At 41.4% G+C, this 20,314-nt stretch overlaps 1 non-coding gene across 1 annotated transcript; it reads right to left on the bottom strand.

Annotated features, from left to right (window-relative positions):
- Positions 1-1,548: 1,548 nt before the first annotated feature.
- LOC129674737 (small nucleolar RNA SNORA17) lies at positions 1,549-1,680 on the bottom strand. Its single transcript, XR_008719839.1, has one exon. It is a non-coding gene; the product is annotated as a small nucleolar RNA SNORA17 (small nucleolar RNA).
- Between the last annotated feature and the right edge of the window lie 18,634 nt (positions 1,681-20,314).

The raw sequence follows: 20,314 nt of genomic DNA, 5'->3' as shown, positions 1-20,314 counted from the left end.
TCCCTCTCCGTCCTTAACTACCAAGAATGTTTCTTTTTTAAAGTCTTTATTGGTTCTTTGTGAGTGTCACATTATGCACCCCAATCTACCTCATTGTCCCCTACCCTCCCACCTGCCCATCAACCTTGCAAACCACCCCCTCAGCAAAGAAAAAATATCTCCTGTGGAAGCTGTAGTGTCTCACAGTATGTCGCACAGCACACCCTTTTGTTCACATGTCTTTGTTTGCAAATGTTCATTGCAATGACTTGTTGGTCAGAGGCCTCTGGCTTCTGACTGTCGATACTGGAACATCACTGGGTCTCTTTCCTTATACCCTGTTGTTGCCCTGTGACATGGATATCCTGTAATTTTGAATCAAATTTACAAATTTTGCAAATTTTTAGGAGAGGCCCTTTCATGGACTCCAGCAGGTCATAGATGGTGTAGATGTTAGGGTGGGCTAATTCAAAGCTCTGGATATGGACCCGAGAGATTTCTGAGCTGGTCAGCCCACCAGCTCTCTCACTCTCACACCTTCAAAGCTGGCTCATCAGCAACCCCAGCTTTACCCTGGGCCAGATTTACCAGGACCAGCTTTACCCTGCTGCCCAGGTGAGGGGCAGGGCCCACTCTCCCAAGTGCTGTAGGTGATGAGAGGGAGGGTCAGGCCTCCTGCTGCAAGTGGTAAGGGGCAAGGGAGGAGGAGGGCATCTCTTTCTTGGCCATGCCACCCCAGGGGAGATGAATGGTAGGGCCAGCTTTCCCATGCTCACCCACAGACCCTGCAATGTGCAGCCCACTCTCCTGAATACTACTACAGCTGGCAGGGGGCAGGGTCAGCTCTTTGCTTCCATGCCCCTAGGGCAAGCTCTTCTAAGATGCCCAGATGAGGCGTGGGGACAGTTTTGCATAACCCTCAGATGTCAACATGTCTTCCCCAGGTAGCAGTCCAGACCACGTATGTCAGCCTGGTGGAAACAGATGCCAGTTGCTGCAGGGCTGTGGACTCAGATATGGCTCCTGGTACCAGCACAGGCTAGAACCTCATCCTGGTCCCAGGAGGTACCACCAGCTACTCACATCGACTCTCCAGTTCTGCCTCTCTTCATTACCCCCACGTCCTTCTGTTTCTCTCTCTCTTTCACTTCTCTACCACTTCCTCTTCTTAGTGGCACCTGGGGTCTCTGAGTGTCTGGAGTCATTCTGAGTGGTCTCGGAAGTGCTGTGCCACCCTCATACATTATAACACTATTCAGGGATCATCTTGGGCATGGTCTGCCCCCCAACCCCAGGCCTGTAGGGCTCTTGACTGGCGGTTATCTCAAACTAGCTCCTTGTCCAGGTACCATGGCGCCAGTCTAAGTCATCTTAAGCTTGCTCTTTGGCTGGCCGGCCTCAGTGGCACCATGAAAGGTTTGTCTTTCTGTGGCTCACTCCCACTTGAGGCCCTCAGTTCCAGGTGGGGTTCCTCTAGTCTCCGGTTCCCTCCCAATACTGGGAGTCACAGGGGCCTGCGAGGTGACAGACTGGTAGTCCTTGGAGACTAATTTTTTTTTTTTTTCAGGGAATGTTAGGCCACTAGTTATTCAGATGTTCATAGGTCAAAACACCGGGAGTAGACATAGCCCTTCCCTTCTCTGCCACCCACTGACTTACAAGTGACACAGCAGCCACACCTGTAATGCTTCTAGGGGCAGGTATGAATTTTTCAATAGAATTTTTAGCTCAGGTAGTTCCTTGTGGCAGTGTGTTCTGGACTTTGCCCACTGCTCCTTGCCTGCTTCCACCAGAGATAATGGGCCAGTGCATAGCTTCTGCCATCTTATTCAAGTCTTGCTTCTTCTTGATTACGAGCCTTCCCCTCCAACAAAAAGCCACCAGCAGCTCATGTGACAATTTGGCTTCAGCATCCTCTGTTGCTTATTGTTAGTACTCTATGCTCATCCACTTCATGGCCAGGAAGCAGAGAAACTGGTCAGTTAGAGGCACAGAACCCTCGTCAAAATGGCTCCATTAGAGATGGGCACTAGCTAGATTGCAGGGTCACAGTTTTTCAGGGTCACAGTTTTTCAAGATCCTGTAAGGGTTGTGTTCAGTGGTGGTCTGTTGTGCAGCAGCAGTACCAGACTTGCCCGAAATGTTTCCTTTTCATAGCTTCCAGAGTCTGGGTCATGAGGCTGTTACTTTGTTTCCTCTTTTCTTCATCACTTTAGGCAATTTGTGATGACAGATTCTGCAAGCACAGTTTGTCTCAGTGGCCAAGGCAGCTTTGATGAGCTGGGTTTTCTTGAGCTCCTGGTCATATTTCTCCTCTTTAGTGAGTTCCGGTATAGGCTTGTGGTAATATTTTTTTGTTAAACAATGTATCCCTGAATTCAGGAGCATAGTGGCCAAAACCTCTCCTGGGTGAGTCTTAGAAGCATTCAGACAGCATGCCTTACTCTGGGGTTAGCCCAGACCAATGCCAGCATTGTTCTGATATCAGTTCAGGGGCAGGTAAATTGGGCTGCTGCAAGGATCTCAAAGGACTGCCTACTTCATTCTATGTATTACAGCATGGAAAAGCACTGGAACTTACAGTATCTGACAGAGGGTAAGACCTTCATAAAACAACACTTTGTGAATCATTTAAAAAACAAGAAAATTTGAACACAGGGAACTTCCCAGAGGCTCATACTCCAACCAAGGACTATTCATGGAGATAACTTAGAACCCTGACAATGCAACCACTTCTGATGAGAACTGATAGACTAAGATCAGAAAGAAGGAGAGGAGGACCTCCCCAATCAGTAGACATGGGGAGGGGCATGCATGCAGAAAGGAGGGTGGAGGGTGGGACCGGGAGGGGAGGAGAGAGGGGCTTATGGGGAGATACAAAATGAATAAAGATTAATTAATAAAAGTTAAATAAAAAAGAAAAAAATTAAAAACATCTAGTGTGTGTGTGTATATATATATATATATATATATATATATACACACACACACACACACTAGATGTTTGCACAAAATGTAATCTAACCTAAGGAAAACCCATTGGACGTCGGAGAAAAGAGCTAAATTATTTGTTCAATTACATCATGTCTAACAGGTGACATCACAGGCATTACTAACCTTAACTTAAGTTTCTATTTGAATTTAGTAGCCTATCAACTGTTCTGGGAAATATGTTCTCAAGATACATAAGAAAGAGCTTATGTACTACTCATCCCACTTATAATTCTTTACTCAGGTTAGAAAGCGAAGGGAACTAGCATTTATCTGTTGAGCACAGGCCAGGCTTAGTATTCACCAGTCTTGCTAAGAACTCACAGCCAGCCATGGCTTTCCTGTTATTCTGGTCAAACCGATGATAAGGCTGATGGTGGAAAATTGCCTAGCTAGATACACGACCAGATTGTCAGTTTCCCAGGGCAGGCACTTAGTAACAATGACAGGAAGACCGTCTGGAGTGGGAAGAAGTAGAAGAAAGAGCAAGAATTTGCATCCATTTCTCTTCTTTCTTTTTTTTGGAGATATATTTTATTTTTTAAATTAATTACATTTTATTCCCTTTGAATACCACCTGTAGCTCCCTCCCTCTTTCCTTCCATCAGGTCTAATCCAGCAGGTCTCATCAGGAGTGGGTGCATTGTCTTCCTCTGATTTCTATGACTTCCAATCCCACTTTTGTAGAGTTTTTTTTTTTTTAAAGACACAATTCCTAATATTAAATAGGTGACTCCAAACCTTCTTGGTTTGCTGTGGACTACATTTTGAAATCTTCTGTGTGCATTATTATAACTGCTTGAGTGGGATTTGACTTTTAAGAGAACTAACATGTATTAGGAAAATATCTTCTGATCAATGAGAAAACATTAAGACGTAGACAGCTATTGCTTCAGGTATCAGACCATAACCTTCATAGACTACAGATTAGTGCTTAGGAAGCTCAAATAATAGATGAGTCCACTTAATTTTCTTGACTGATATAAACCTTGAATAATAACCATTTGAGCATTTTTCTTATATGTTTATTGACCTATTCCTTTAAATAGATTCATCCTTTTTTAATTTTTTAATAATAATTATTATTATTATTTAGGTTAGAAGGAAGTAATGACTTTCTGGAGTGTAATTATCTCCTGTTAAATAAAGCTTTTATTTATGATTTGTTTAATTATTTATAAAAGTGTTTTTATATTAGATTTTGAAATTTAGTTAGACTAAATTTGTATATACCAATGACTTTATATGTCTTAGTAATGTCTTTTCATGCTTTCTAAGGCAAAATAAACTTTATAGGATGTCTTTGCATGATTGTCTGTCCAGCTGCCTAGATGGTCCAACTATGGAACAGGAAGGTGGGTTGAGATCATTTTTTGCTGATGATACATCAAGTAGACAGCTTTAGGATTTGGCTTGTTGTTTGTATAAATGTAAATCATCATCATAAAGAATTATATCACTTCTCCTACGTGTATATGCATACACACATACATACATGTTTGTACAAACTCACTGAAGAGGAACTTCAGTTGTCTTATATAACTTTTCTATCAGTATGCGGCATGCTAATTGCCTTTTGTAAAGAATGATCAGTATTAAGGACGCCTCTGCCATTTGATCCATAACTTCATCTAGGCTAAGGACTTTGAGGGCTTGGGATTGGTGAGAAAATTTAAACAGATCTGATGAGTATTAGGTCTGTAGAGGGATTCTAACAAACACCAAAGAAAATTGACAAACATTTGAGCTTCATTTTTGTTATACTTACAAAATGTATTGTAAAGTAGAAAGGCATGCCTCTGGCAGCTTATTTCAGATAATCAGATCCTGGATTATCGCCATCTCCCAAACTGGTTAGGAGAGGATCCTGTGGGTCTGTGTATTGGAGTGTTACATACATACGGTTTTGTGATGTCCATCTGATGGTATCGATGCCAATTGCGTGTGGAGCATGAAGTTTCTCCATTACTGTTTGCAGCTTATTCTGGATACTGTGCTTGAAATCACTATGTTCCCAAAGTCATGTACCAGTATGTGCATTTCTGATCATTTTGAAAAATTACAGGAGTCACTAGGCTTCTGGGCAGCTGCCCAGAAATGGAGAGTTGCTTACTGTTCTCGCTATGTCGGTTCCTCTCGTTTGCTTATAAAATTTTCTATGTGAGGACTTGTTGCAGCAGAGTTTTAGTCTTAAAGGCTCAGGTTCCTTCTGTGACTTGGAGGCAACAGTGATAGTGATCTCCCAGGGTCACTGTGAAGACTAAGTCTACAAATAATTGTAAGAGGAGCCGTATGTCTGCTGCTAAATAAATGCCACCCACTAGAGCCACCTAAATTAGCTAACAGGCTACTGAAAAACCTGTACATACTCTTCTTTTTTTTTTTTTTTTTAATGGGGGATAGCTTTAAGTAACAAATGCACTCTGCTGAGGTTCTGGAGGAAAGAATTCTAAAATCAACGTGTTGTCAGGGCCACATTCTCTCAGAAGTATCCCAGATAAATTCCTTCTGGTCTCTCTTTAGTATCTCCTCGCTCCAGGCATTCGTCCGTTGGTCACAGCCCAACTCTAACCTCTGAAGCGGCTGAGGCCATGGTTATCTTTCTTGGTGTCTTTCCTGGTTGAAGCACAGTGAGTACACTAGGTTTATGGTTGCCCTCCTAGTGTGGGGCCTCATCTAAACTTTAATACTGTCACCACCCTATTTCTAGACAGTTACCTGCTGAAATAGGATGGATTGAGACTTTCACATAGACCATAGGGGGATACCATTCAGCCTATGACAAAAGGGTGTCTCATTCAGTTTACTTAATTTTGAATATTCTTTACTCACTTTAAACTTGCTCTTACAATGATTATATTTTTATATCCTTACTTTATAAAATGCCTGCAACAATAGCTACTCCCAGACCTCAGCATCTTCTGATAAATATCAACCTCTGAAAGGGCCATTAATTTTTAGAGGTCACTGATGCACCATTGAGTGAACTGGCTCACTGAGCTTTCTGAGTGATGTCCTAGAAGAGTTAACATTTTTTTTTTTCTAAAAGGGGAAAACAGTTCAATTGTATCTCACCAGTATTTTCAGACCCATTAATGGACAGGTTTCTGTGACAGACAGCTTTGAGGAATAGATTATTTCTTAGTCTTTTTCAAAGTGCCTATTGCATTCTTGCTACTGAGTTGTTTATTCTTTGATTTCCATCAAAGGGAATAATTCAAGGAGATGTTACCCAAAACCTCTCTATTTCTCCTATAATTTTTTTGTTATCCAATTTAAGATCTACTGATTATTAAAAGTTATATAATTAAAGAGTTTAACAAGAGAGTTAAATGAAAAGCATGGCATCACCCGGAGTCCACAAAGGCACGATGGTCTTTCTGTTTCGTCAGTAAACACAGTAAAAAGAAGTGCTAATTATCAAGCCGACTCCAGGATTGCAAGAACAAAAAGGAGAGAGGAGAGAGACTATTCTTCAGGTGGAAGAACATTTCAGGCTATCTTGTTTGTACGATTGCTGAAAATTAAATTTAGGACATTGAGACAAGGTCTGTCGCTTGTGGGCTTTTGGTAATAAAAGGATCATTTACTTAGCGTGTTGTTTGCATACTTGCCATGCATGTCATTGTACATGTGTGGAGATCAGAAGACAATTTTCAGTGTTTCTGTTCTCTCCTCTTCCTGGGTTCTGGAGATCAAACTCAGGTATGGTGGCAAGTTATGTGGCTTTAACTGTTTGGCCAGGCTAGTTTTGTAATTTTTAAAGGTTGAGTACTAGCATTTGCTACAATCTGTCTGCCTGCTCAGGTAAGTGGGTAGCAGTTTTATTTATTTATCTATCTATCTATCTATCTATCTATCTATCTATCTATCTATCTATCTATCTATTTATTTATTTTTTCCCTTACTTCTTTTGTGGTATAATGAGAGATTCTTCTCCCTTACTGAGACTTGTTCAGGACAACAGCACTGCTGACTCATGCGAGGCCTGTGAAGGCCTCACCTTCTGCACTTGGCCTTGCCTCCCTTGTTTTTTCTCTCTGAGTTTTCACACACATGTGGACTAGTATGGTAGGCAATGGACATACACCTGGATTGCTGGGTTCACAGAGTTCGCTTGCGCCAAGCATTTCAGGTGTAACGTGGTGCACTCTGGTTGGAAATGAGTTTAATTTTCGAGACTGCGATAATAAAAGCCTGATAATCCTCAATGCTGATTACAATTACAGGATTTACCGTAAGACTCGATAAATGTTAGAGAACCCAACCCCTGGACGACTGCTGCAAGGAGAGGGCATTGTAACATATCTGCAGAAAGTTTTGCCCAAGGCCTTCCATTATTCTGGGAGATGCTTATTTTATTTTATTTTAGTCTCTTCTAGTCACACCTGATCTTGGTAAGATTTCTTTCCCCCTGCTTTTGGCCACACTGCCATGCTTTACATCATTAACCCTAAACTCTGGGGAACTGATCCCCTGACAGCATCTTTGATATTAGATTAGATTCCTTCCAGGCTGCATTTAATTGACTGTGCTCCTAGCGGGGATAGCAGGCCCTGTTCCCTCTCTCTACATTGCTTGGCCACTCTTCTTTAGTAGCTGCTTGCAAATTCACTGTGCCTCAATGAGAGAGGATGTGCAGAAGATAAAACAAATGCCTATGATTCCGAATTCACTTTTTTTCCCCCTGCTAATAACACGCCTACTGCTACACCTGTCAATGAGCCTCTTTATTCTTTGTGAATCTTCTTCTGTCAAAGGAACGTGCCTGCTTTCCTCTCATGCCCTTCACGCTGCACCTTGCCTATTTTTTGAAAACGAAAGATGGGAAAGCAATGGTAATTAAAGTGCACCTTCTTTTTCTTTCGCTCAAATGCTCCTACTTCTATTTTTAAACTTTTGCACGCTCTGTTTTTTTTTAAATGACTTTCACATTCTAAACAATTTTCTTGTTTATTTTTTGTTTTGCAGAGATTAAAGGAATTAAACTACTGTGCTTTCCCCCAAATGTGAAGTGATGCTTGTTCAGCCTTAAAAGCTGAATCTTGGTGATATGTAACGCCAAGAGTGGAAGCACCTTCTCAGTTACCCCTCTCTTTTCCATCTTCAAAAAAGGGAATAGTTAGTTTGGTCTGCAAGCTTCCTAATTTTTCTATTTTAATGGCAGTCTCTTTCTCTTCACACTAATAATGTAAGTTTGGGTAAAGAGACTTAAAACTCATTTCTGTTCCTTCTCTAGGATGGGTCAGGAAGCTCTTGATCAAAGACTCTGGAGTCTGGTTTGAACTAGGGCATTTGTAATTGGTTGAGATACTTAAAAGTCTGGCTGAGGCTGAGATTACCCTCAGTTCCTTTCTTCTCGACAACTTCTTTTGGGCTATTACATATGTTCATACATAGCATCTCATATCACACACTCCAGATGTTCCTTTGTTTGTCCTTTAAACCTCCTTCTCCTGATGTATCTTCCCTTGAGATGGCAACTCAGGGTGAGGCAGAAAGGTAGGTGGAGCTAGAGCTTTGCTACTTACTACTTGGGTGGGCTTGGTGGCATGGCCTCATTTTCAAAGTGAGGAAAATGCTGATGGGTGTGATTGGTAATCTAGTATGGATTATAAAAAAAAATATTCCTGAATTATTCTTTCTGCCATACTATTGTTAGAGGAGAGGCATCAAAGAGAAGGTCTCTGATCAGGTTAATTGAAGTTGAAAGGAAGGGAGAACCCTTACATTTATCAAACTCCAGAGAGAGTCCAGAACAGTTGAAAAATTTACAAACTTTCAATGCATTACCCAAGTCCAGAGATCTCTTCTAGGGACTAGAAAGACCAGGTTCTATGATCATGCCATGGCTGAGGCAGATGCAGGATGGCCAGTGGACAAGGTTCAAGGCTTTTGTCACTATTGGGGACTATCTATAATGGTCATGTTGGTCTTGGTGTTGCGTGCTCCTGGAGGTAGCCTCTGCTATCCAATGGCCCATCATCTTGGCCAAACTTCCCATTGTCCTTATGTGCAGAGGCTACTGGAGAAACAAGCCTGGAGAGCCCCACCCTGTTCTATGTAAGGTGACTGGCCGCTGTGGCTCTGTGCACACATCTCTGCCCTACAAGCACTGGCATCATCTTTGCTCCTGTACCCAAGTAGCTTCTGCTGATGGCCACTATGGATGACTGCTACACATTAGCCAGGGGCTGGACTGCCACCTTGAACAACTTTGCTAAGGCCACCTTTGACGCTAAAACCTGAAGCAACCTGAACCTGACCTCTGGAAAAGGACTGTTCACCAAGTCTCCTTATGAGGAATTCAGGAACTCGATTACCATCTTATGAAAATCCACATCAGAGTCTGCTCAGAGTTGCAAGGTTCCAGCTATGGCTACTACATAAAAGTTTTTATATAAGAAAAGTAAAATGAATTAAATATTTATTTTTTTAAAGGGCTTGAGGTGAAACGTCAGTCACATCATGCAGTGCTCAGCATGCTCAGGTGTCAGCACTGACAGCGCATGAACAGGCAAAAAGATTCTGGAGGTGGATTGCACTGGTTTGGTTTTGTTGTTGTTTTGTTTGTTTGTTTGTTCTTTCCTTTTCTATTCCAACACACCAAATAAATAGGATTGCTCCTTCTTTTCCCTTGAGTTCTTGATCTTAAAAGCCTTTTTATTTTATGAAACTATTTGGATGAGCGAAGGAAAACAGACCTGGAAATGACTGGTACTGAGTCCTTCCAATTACTCTGTGGCTCCTGACATTCCTGGTAACTGTGAACATGAGAAGGCAGTTGTACTCAAGATGCACAGTTTTGGAACATCTTAGGAGATTTCTTTTAAAAAATCCCTCCCTCCCTCCTCTCTTCCCAGTCCCACCCTCTCTTCTGCATACTCCCTTTCCTAGTCCTTAGAATAGGGAAGCCTCCCTACTCAGACACCACAGATCATCTATTCACGTGAGGACTGGGTTCATTTTCCATCGGGGGAAGTGATCAAAAAGCAGGCAACATAGTCCATGTCAGAGATATCCCCCACTTCCTTAACTAGGGGTCCATATGAAGCCCAAGATAAGTAGAGGACCTAGGTCCAGGCCTTGCATTGTCTTTGGCTGGTGTTTCAGACTCCACAGGCCCCTCTGGGCCCTTGTTGATTGGCTCTGATGGTCCTCTTGTGGAGGTTTTGTCACCTCTAGGTCCATTTATCCCTTCCCCCCTTTTCCACTAGACCCCCTATGCTTCGCCCATTTTTTTTGGCTGTGAGTCTCATTATCTGTTTCCAGCTATTGTTGGGTGGAGCCTCTAAGAGGACAACTCTGGTAGGCTCCTGTCTGCAAGCACATCAGAGTAGAGTTAATAGTGATTGGTGTTGGCTTTCTTCCATGGGGTGGGTCTTAGGGTTGGGCCTGGCATTGATTAGGTGGGACATTCCCTCAATCTCTGCTCTATCGGTTCTATCTTTGTCCCTGCAGTTTTTGTAGGTAGGGTCAGTTTTGGATTGAGGTTTTTGTGGGTGATTTGGTGATCTCCTCTGTCCACTAGGAATCTTATCTAGATAAAGGGTGTCCTCTTCAACCTCTATGGCCCCTGCTACGAGGAGTCTTAGAGTCCCCCTTATATCCTCCCAGAGGCCTGTTTTGACTTAGGTTGCAGCTTGTCACAGAGATGCTCCCACCCACCGTTTCTCTCCACTCTGCAGGCCTCTGCCTTCCTGCCCCTACTCTCCCCAGGTCTGATCTCCACCCTTATTTCTCTCTGCATTCCCTCTTCTACCTTGTTCCCACTTTTCATCCACCACCTCTGTCTAGTCTATTTCACATTCTGAGTGAGATTTACGTGTCCTCCCTTGGGTCCTCCTTGTTACTTATCTTCTTGAGGTCTGTGCATTGTAGTAGTCTATCATGTTCTTTCTCCAAATCTTAAATGATTATTGTCATTCTTCTGAAACAGAAAGTTAGCACTTGGTTGTCTTAATCGCCCTTGTCTTAATCTGTGGTGACTCAATTAATTCCTCAAAGCAATGGCATTAAAATCCCTGAACTGTGGACAAGATGAATGGTCCACTGACAAATAATAGTCTTTAATTAGCTTCCCAACACAAATCCCTTTGTTACACTCTATCTTAGTTCCTTTTTCATGTTATTGTGACAAATTGCTGGACAAAAGCAACCTAAGGGAGGAAGGGCTCATTTTATCTCTCAGTTAAGGACCATTATGGCAGGGAGTCAGACAGCAGGGACTTGAAGCACCAGGTTACATTCAGCCCACACTCATACAAGGAGAGCAATGAATCCATACACACTCGTGCTCAACTTGCTTTCTGCACACCTAATTGGCCTAAGAAATGGTGTCACTCACAGGCAGTGGGCTTTTGCTCCTCAACTCATGTAATCAAGATACTTTCACACAAACACATCAAACAGACCTTCTTTCAGGCAGTTCTAGATTTTGTCAAATTGAGAATTAAGAGCAACAATCACAAGCTTACTGATTTTTTTCCCCCAGTTTCTAAATTTTCATGATGTTGAAAAATTTAAGAATGATTTTTTTAGGGGCTTTATTTGAGGGTAACTCAAACAGAATTATACAATTTCATGTTTTAAATCTTTTTCCTGATTAATAATACAAAATTTAAGAATAGGCTAAGCATCTTTATACTTTGTACTTTCAGAAAACTTTGTCATTTATCCAAATAGATTTATTTTGTGCCTATTATTTGCTAAGAATTATACTAAAAATGAGAAGAAACAATTTCCCTACCCTAATGAAATACTTCTATCAGTGCTAAAATTAGAAAGTAAATGAGAAAGGAAATAATATACTTTGGCTAGTACAAATATTAACTATAAAGTCATATGGAACAATAAGGTTTATTAAAAAAGCAGAAAATAATATTTGACTATAAACTTGAATGAAATTAAATATTGCTTTATGTAAAAGCTTCCAGGTTGTAGGAAGCAGAAAGTATAATACCAAGATAGGAACAAATTTACTGTGTTCATAGCAGAACCTGGAAGACCAGGGGTTGGAATGTGGTGAGTGGGGAGGTGCGGGGGGGGGGGAGTTGGTGATCCTGAAGAGCCCAGAATGATCACTGTAAATTAGACTGACTATGATTCTGTAGGCCATGGTGATAATGAGCTTTTATCGCGAACTATGGAGGACGATGTTAACTCAATTAACAACTCTTCTTTAGAACTTTTCAGCAGAACATGCATCACCACTGCTTCTAATTATCATTCTAGGCTTCTCTTATGATACTGTGTTCCTTTGCTTATAAGACAAAAAAAAAAAAAAACAAAAAAAAAAAAACAACAACAAAACATTTTCATATTTTTAAACCAACTTTGGGATGTGACATGCAATTATGAATGCCTTAGGACAGAGCATTATCTTCTTTGATGGTATTTCTATTGCACAGTAATAAACAAAGTAACGGGATATTTACAACTGATACTCTCATGAGTTTGTGAATAATGCTATGTCCCAAGCTCCAACCAGCCTCAAATTGACAGCTTTCTTGTATCTTCAGTGTCATAATGAGCTGGTGAAAAAGAACCAGTGAGAAATTAATCGGCATCAAGGTGATATCTTACATTGAGAATGGAAACCTCTGTCCACTATGAGCTAGGACAAACCCTTCTGTTAATTTGTTTCTTGTCAGGTTTATGTTCACTGCCATGAGAAAGTAACCATTTAGATTGGCTTCCTGCCTTTTTCCTTTCCTACCCGCCCCTCCCCTCCCACTTCTCTCCCCTCCCCTCCTCTCCCCTTCCTTCCTCTCCCTACCCCTCCTCTCTCCTCCCCTCCCCTTCCCTCCTCCCCTCCCCTTCCCTTCCCCCTCCCCTGCCCTCCTCTTGCCTCTTCCCCTCCCCTCCCCTTCCCTCCCCTTCTCCCCTCCTCTTCCCTCCTCTTCCCTCCCCTCTCCTCCCCTCCCCTCCCAGACCATGCATGCTCCTTAGTTTATTTCATTTCTCACTGTCTGTAAGCACCTATGGGTCTGGGTTAGTTGTCTCTGTTGGTCTTCTTGTGGAGTTGCTGTCCCCTCCAGGTCCATCCATCTTTCCTCCAACACACACAAAGTCCACAGAATTCTGCCCCTTGCTTGCCTGCAAGTCCCAACATCTATCTTCATCAGCTGATGGGTGGAGACTTCCAGAAGACAGTCATATTAGACTCCTGTCTGCAAGCATAACAGAGCATCATTAATAGTGTCAGGCGCTGGCTCTCTCCTGTGGGGTGGGTCTCAGGTTGGACAACTTATTGGTTGGACTTCCCCTTAATCTCTGTTCCCTCTTTATCTCTGCACTTCTTGTAAGCAGGGTAATTTTTGGATCAAACGTTTTGTGGGTGGGATGTTGTTCCCCTCCCTCCACTAGTCCTGCTTGGCTAGGAGATGGTCAGTTAGGTTTCCATGTATCCCATCCCCACTCTGTTAGGAGTTTCAGCTAGAGTCACAGCCATATCCTCCTTGGAGCCTACTCTGTTGCAGACCTGTAGCTTGTCAAGGAGACATTTGCTGTCCCTCCCCCTCAGTTTACCTTCTTGTTCCCAGCACTCTCACCACCCAACTTGTTCTCCCCACATATGGCCCCCACCTTTACTTCCCTCCCTATTCCATCTCCTGTCCAGTGTCCTCTTCATCCATTTCTGCTGTCTAATCTGTTTCCTTTTCTGAGTCACATTTCAGCACCCTCCTTTGGGTCTTCCTTGTTGAGTTTCTTTGGGTTTGTGGCTTGTAGTATGGTTATTCTGTATTATAGGTCTAATATCCTTGTATAAGTAAGTACATACCATGTGTGTCTTTCTGGGTCTGGGTTACCTTGGTCAGGATGTTCTTTTCTAGTACTATCCATTTGCCTGCGAATTTCATGGCTTTTTAAAATTTTTTACTAGCTGAGTACTATTCCATTGTGCAAATCTACCACCATGTCTTTATCCACTTTTCTGTTGAGGGAACATCTAGGTTGTTTCCAGTTTCTGGCTATTAAGAATAAACTTGCTATGAACATAGTTGAGCAAATGCCCTTGTTGTATGGTAGAGCATCTTTTGGCTATATGCCTAGGAATGGTATAGCTGGGTCTTGAGATAGAACTATTTTCAATTTTCTGAGAAGCACCATATTGATTTCCAGAGAGGTCATACAAGTTTGCACTCCTACCAGCAATGGAGGAGGGTTCCCCTTTCTCCATATCCTCTCTAGCATGTGTTGTCACTTAAATTTTTGAATTTAGTCATTTTGACTGGTGTAAGATGGACTCTTAGAGTTGTTTTGATTTGTATTTCTCTGATGACTAAGAACATTGAACATTTCTTTAAGTGCTTCTCAGCCATTTGAGACTCCTCTGTTGTGAGTTCTTGGTTTAGCTCTGTGCCCCATTTTTTAAATTGGATTATTGATTTGTTGGTGTTTAATTTCTTAAGTTCTTTGTATATTCTGGATATTAGCCCTCTGTCTGATGTAAGGTTGGTGAAGATCTTTTCCCAGTCTGTAGGCTGTCGTTTTTTTCTATTGACAGTGTTCTTTGCTTTACAGAAGCTTTTCAGTTTCATGAGATCCCACTTATGAATTGTTCATCTCAGAGCCTGTGCTTTTGGTGTTCTGTATTTCCACTATAGTGTCATATCCTCGCTTAAAAAAAGAATGTTAGGTGGATAGTCTCAGAAACTAGGACTATTTGTTCAAACCATATTAATCTTTATTTTAAAATTTATGCTAGAGAAAAGGATTCACTTCTTTTGAAAAGATTTTTACTGAATACCTGTGTCATATATATATATATATATATATATATATATATATATACACACACACACACATATATATATACTCATATATATATATACACACACACACACACATACACACACACACACACGTTTTGCCTGCCTTACCCCAGATCTTAAGCTGTCTTCATTAGTGAGAAAAAACAAATATTTTTTCATTTTTTAAAAGTGGTAATATATGCACCCACATCAATGTATATCTAAAAGTCAAAAGCTATGATACAATGGGCCACATTGCTTGATCTCTATCTAAATGTTATGAGCAGGACTATTGAAGTTCATTGTCTCAGCAGGGTGGGAAAAGGATGTGGCAACATGAAAAGGAAATTATATTTGATGAAAAAAAATTGCGGGTGAAAATGTCATCATTAATTGCCACAGGTCATCTCTGATGCACAGGGCAAATGGGAGAGGAAAAGCGGCTTCCTGTGAGAGAGAACAGAAGACGGTTAGAAAGATTATTCTGATATGTGGAGTCAAAAGAGACCCCCATTATGTAGCTTGAAGTAAACAGCAGTATTAGTATAATGGGCTGTAATAAATCATCAGTGGTTTCTAAGGTTTCTTGTTTGTGTTCTTTCAGGTCGTTGAAAATGGCATACTCTTTTTGTTTTGTGTTGTGTGCGCTACCCTTTTAGACCCAGATGATTCTGGTTCTCTTCCAGATGGCTGCCTTTAGAGTTTTGAAATTAGCACTCAATATATTTTAATTCAATTTGGGAACTAATGGATGCCTGAACTTATTTAGCCCATCCATTCAAGCATCTTGAAGTGCAATAGTAATTGAAGCAATTTTTCTAATTACAATTCTAATTCTTTATTTTTCTTATTATCTCTCAAAAAAATTAAACTCTGCTCCATTGATGACTAGAAAACTTTAGATAATATAGGAAAGTGGAATACAAATGATTCTTCCAGATTTTTCTATGCATGGTGAAAATGGTTAAGTATGACTGTTGCGTTGATGTAGATCTTAAGTCTTATATAAAAAACTCTCCCCTGCTCTTAACCCAGATTTATGAGCAATCAGAGGTTGAATTGTGTTACCTCTGAACAGAATAAAAAATATGGAGCAAAGACATAACTCGACATGGTTAACCTATCAGACAGGTGTTTCTCTTGTTACCAAGCTCCCAGGGTGTTTAAAAGACTTCATATATTTGCATTTTAAGGACAAGCTCAGCATCTTTCCACTTCAGTAAGCTAAGTAAGTATGTTCCCTGTGTGGTTTTGCTTTGCTTGTTGAAAGGCTCTTCCTTCACAGTGGGGGAGAGATGCTTGAAGCCAAACAAATCAAGACACAGCTCTCTCCACCATCACAACAAGGAAATGTTATTTCTTCATGTCAACAAGGTAAAACATCTGCACAGCCTTTCTTTCATTTAAAAGCTTTATTACCTGACTGGAGTGAGTGATCTGCCCATGTACCCTTTCAGATAGTTCACTGTGACCCCTTAACATAGGAACGGCTGGAGCTATGGACAAGCTTCAGATGCAATAGCTTTCTCAGTCACAACAACAATTGATCCTAAGTAAGGGCTCCAGTCCTGTGCAAAGACCCGTGTATGGGAACTTGATCTATGAATCTTACATTTTCTGTCCTTCTGACTAATCACTGTTAACTTAAAGAGGGGAGAGATACTGTGGATGGAAAGGGGTAGAGGTGGGGGGCTGAGGAGATGAAGAGCATGGGATGAGGGATTAACTAGGGTTAAGGGAACTGTAAAGAAACCATTTGGAAAGCAAATAGAAGGCCCACTTATGCAATGGAAGCTTGGCTGATCTGTATGAGGATAACCAACTGCCCTCTGAATGATTCAAGACCCACTCCATGAGGAACAGTGGGGGGTAGGACCTGGTACTGTTGGCCTCACTAACAACCCAGGGATGGAGAGATTATAGTCCCATGTGGGGAACACATTTATTTATTTATTTTTAAAGATTTGTTTTCTTTTTGTTTACTTGTGGCTGTGTGAATGTGTCTGTGTGAATATATGTTACCCATGTGAGGGTGCCTACAGAGTCCAGAAGCAGCAGTAGATTGCCCAGAGCTGGAGTTACAGGTGGTTGTGAGGTGCCTGAACTGGGTGCTAGAAACTAAATTTAGGTCCTCTGGAAGAACAAGAAGTGCTTTTAACGGATAAATGATGTCTACAGCTTGGGAAACATATGACTGATCGCTAACTAAAATGGCGGAGCTGTACACTCCTATGCTTACACCCATAGACAAAAGCTGCTCCTTACCTGCAAAGCAGAATTATTTCCTCATGATGAAGAGTGGCAAATGCAGAGACTCGTGGCTGACCAAGATGTACAAAACAAGCAATGGCTGTGGACTCAACCCCAAACCAGTCACCTCTGCCACCCCATTCTAAGGCACAGGGGACAGGGCAGAGGACAGAATGACAAGTGTATAGGAAACAGAAGACAGAACGATGACCTACAGAACTCCATGTCCTAGGCTCTAATCAGCTACTGTGCTCATTTCACACCAACTGTAGTTACCTGTATGGGGCTCACACAATACCCTTTCTATCAGCAATCTGCTGAAGATCGAGAAGGAATTTGCTGGGCCCTCCTTTACATTGAAACTAATGACTAGTGTTAGATTCTGGGGGAGGGAATCAAAACTTTTGCTGAACCTATCGGGCACCAAAAGATAGCCTAAACCCATGGCCACACAAATAGCCTTGGTTAATCTTGGTGCGACAAAACAGAATGAACAGATATGAATGCAAGAGAGATTTGCATGGAGGTGAGGAGGACAGACAGGGGTGGTAGGGAGGTAGGAGGTGAGACTGGCCAGTATGTAAAGTGTACATATGTGAAACTGTAAAATAAAACCAAAATTTAAATATATATATATAATTAAAAATATCTAAATATATTAAGAGAAGGAAAAAAGAGCTGTGGAAAGAAATACAGGAAGTGCCAGGGAGAGGAAATGTGGATGAATATGATTAAAATACAGTGTTTGGGCCAGGCATGATGGCACACACCTCTTATCCCAGTACTTGGGGAGGCAGGGGCAGGTAGATCTCTGTGAGCTTGAGGCCAGCCTGGTCTACAAAGTGAGTCCAGGACAGCCAAGGCTACACAGAGATACCCTGTCTCAAAAAACAGAAGCAAGCACACAAACCAAAACAACAACTAAAAACCCAAACCAAAAACCCAAAACAACATTGTCAGAAAAACTTGTCTTAAAAAAACCAACCTGCTACAGAGGGCCTCTGAAAGCCTCTGCCGTGCAGACTGTCAAAGCAGATGCTGAGCCTGATGGCCAACTGTTGAGCAGAGTGAATGGAATCTTATGTAAGAAGTGGCAAATAGTAAGAGCTGGAGAGGACAGGAACTCCACAAGGAGAGCAACAGAACAAGATAATTTGAACACAGGGACCTTCCCAGAGACTCATACTCCAACCAAGGACTATCTGTGGAGATAACCTAGAACCCTGACAATGCAGCCACTTCTGATGAGAACTGATAGACTAAGATCAGAAAGAAGGAGAGGAGGACCTCCCCTATCAGTGGACTTGGGGAGGGGCATGCATGCAGAAAGTGGGGGAGGGTGGGATCGGGAGGGGAAGAGGGAGGGGCTTATAGGAGGATACAAAATGAATAAAGTGTAATTAATAAAAGTTAAAAAAATGCAAAAAAAAAAAAAACCCCAACCAACCAACCAACAAACAAAAAAATCCTCAAACACCCAAAAAAATATTGTTTGCATTTCCGACATTCTAAAGATTAAATAAAACTGTATGTGGAATACAAATAAATGCGAGAAGAAACATCCTTGCAACGATAGAGGACAGTACAGAACGCTGGATCTCAAGAGCACAGAGTTGCACCGTTTTCCACGCTAGGTCCTCAGCTTGCAGCATTTACGTCTGGAACTAGTTACCTCACCTGTATTGTTTATGTTCTTTAAAGGTTGGGCTGAGTTGGGTTCTGAAGAGTTGCAGTAAAAGCGGGATGTGTAGATATGTGTGTACTTCTTTCAGTCATGAGAGACACACGGGGATTGCCGTCTCTGTTACCTCACTCTAGCGTTCCTCTCCTTTCTATGTAGAAAGAGATTTTTCATAACAGCATATGGAGGATAGACCACTGAGGTTGCAAAGAAATTTGAAACGTGAGTACTGCTTTGAAGGAATACATAGACGCTTTTGGGAAGATTGACATGCAAATCATATCTAAAAAAGCCAACATTTCAAAAATATTTTGTAGAACACCAGTCCCAAATTTTATTCTGTGAAGTGAAGAGTTCCTGGCTTCAAGAATGTTGTGATTATGTGAATTTGGAGAATGCATCCAATCCTAATGTTCTTGCAAGTTCTATAACTTACAAAAGACCTCAGAAATGCTGACTCTTCAGCCAATTTTTGTAGCGTATTGGAATGGGGACCCTTGGTCCTATAAACATGGCCCACTGACACTCTGTGAAACTAGAGATGTTCAGAAAATATTTGAATCCATATAGCTGTGGGAAAAATGGAGCTGTGAGAATTAGGGTCATCTTTGGAGAGGATGAAAATGGCTTCACAAAAGGAGTAAAAATTTGAACTTGACACCGAGGGATGAATTTACCAGTTCAGGAAAGAGAAAAGATATTCTGGAAAAAGTTAGAGATGAGAAAAGACAGAAAGATACAAATAAAACTAAGACTTATTTGATAGTATTAGCTATCCCAAAGTCTTGAAATGGTATAGAAAAGAGGTAAGAGGAAGATGTAAAAGGAGGCAAATGGGAACAATGCCAGAAATCAGGTAAAGGTTTGTGAATCTGGTTAAGTGAAGATGCGCTGGGCATTTTCTCTAAGGCATACATTTGATTGCAAAGATAATGTAGTGCCAATATTTCTGAAACAAAGATATATGAATATATATAGGAATAGACCCATGCATTTTGTGTTTAAATTATCTTTTCTCCTGACTGTAGTTTTAAATTCGTCACCTCCTTGAAATCTCTGTTACCACCTCTAAGTCTTTCTCCTTTTCCTCCTGACACCCATGCTTTGAGTACATCATGTGTGTTAGAACCCCTGCTAGGCACTAGAAGTCTCCCCCCATTGGAGAGTTTTCAGTTTTGGTGAGCTCCAAGTTCTAGAATCCCAGAGAAACAAATGGAAGCTCCTATTTGACACATTGATTAAGGTGCATATTAGGTACCAAGGGAGTGCTGGGTGGAATGACCTGCTGGGGGGTGCTGTCCCCCATCTCTACCTGTCTATTTTGTCAAAGGTCAAAGGGTGCTTCCTGGGAAATGATATATACAGCTAAATTAAAACAGGTGAGCAGAGAAACTATAGATATAAGAAAAATAAAACCAGGGTATTCAGAGCCAACAGAGCAAGATGTGACAAAAGGCAAAATGACAGCAGACAGCATCAATCAGTCTGGCTTCAATGACAAGAGAAGAAAGACAAAACTAAAGCAGTAGGTGGAGCAGTAAGGACTTGCATCTTTTACTGTCCTCCACCTTTTTTTTTTTTTTTTTTTTTTTATCCTGAAGTCAATAGAACATCATCAAAGTGATCTAAGCAGGGAAGATGAGGTAATTACTTTTGC

Source organism: Psammomys obesus, unplaced genomic scaffold, assembly GCF_907164565.1.
Source record: "Psammomys obesus unplaced genomic scaffold, mPsaObe1.curated_primary_1811, whole genome shotgun sequence".
NCBI lineage: Eukaryota > Metazoa > Chordata > Mammalia > Rodentia > Muridae > Psammomys > Psammomys obesus.
Note: the sequence above shows the minus strand (reverse complement) of the source record. Positions and strands in the feature narration are given on the sequence as shown.